General features: G+C 35.4%; 1 non-coding gene across 1 annotated transcript; it reads left to right on the plus strand.

The window, feature by feature from the left end:
• Window positions 1-268: 268 nt before the first annotated feature.
• Window positions 269-387, plus strand: LOC138362091 (5S ribosomal RNA). Its single transcript, XR_011227406.1, has one exon. It is a non-coding gene; the product is annotated as a 5S ribosomal RNA (ribosomal RNA).
• The last annotated feature ends 401 nt before the right edge of the window (window positions 388-788 follow it).

The raw sequence follows: 788 nt of genomic DNA on the forward strand, positions 1-788 counted from the left end.
GAGCACACACATGTATGTATTACAAAAGAAAATCCACAAATTCATTAGAAATTGGCAGGGTAGGCTGAGGAAGTAGGTAGATGTAAAATGTCTGTAAATGGCGAAAGAACATAAACCCAAGACTGAATAAACGATGTTAAATATCCATGCCAAGGAGACAAAAATATGTTAGGATACAATTACCATTAAGACACCACAAGAAGGTCCGTATCCTGCCGTGATGACTAAAAAGAGTTGGTTATTAGCCACAATGTGTAGGCAGTCTCATGCCAACGGTCATACCACGTTGAGAACACCGCTTCTCGTCCGATCAGCGAAGTTAAGCAACGTTGGGTTTGGTTAGTACTTGGATGGGTGACCGCCTGGGAACACCAAATGCTGTTGGCAATAATGTTTTTTGTTTTGTTTTGTTTTGTTTCGTTTGTTTTTGTTTGAATGGCTGGCTCCACGGGAAATTCACGGAGTTGTGTGGAATAAGGCCTGGTAAAATGAATTAATATGTATGTCATGTTTAAACAAACTCGCTTAATATAGTGTGTGAGGCTTTATACAAAACAAACAACCAAAACAAAACATGTTGTATATATATATAATATATATATATATATATATATATATATATATATATATATATATATATATATATTATATATATATAGCTTAATCCGGTTTGAACTCGCAACTCCAAGAATACGCATCACTTATATACACTTTACCACTGGACCACTGCAGGACACTTGATGCTGAGGTATCAATTTAATGACGTAAATGCCATTTCCACAAATAAA

This window comes from Procambarus clarkii, unplaced genomic scaffold (assembly GCF_040958095.1).
Source record: "Procambarus clarkii isolate CNS0578487 unplaced genomic scaffold, FALCON_Pclarkii_2.0 HiC_scaffold_1176, whole genome shotgun sequence".
Taxonomy (NCBI): Eukaryota; Metazoa; Arthropoda; class Malacostraca; order Decapoda; family Cambaridae; genus Procambarus; species Procambarus clarkii.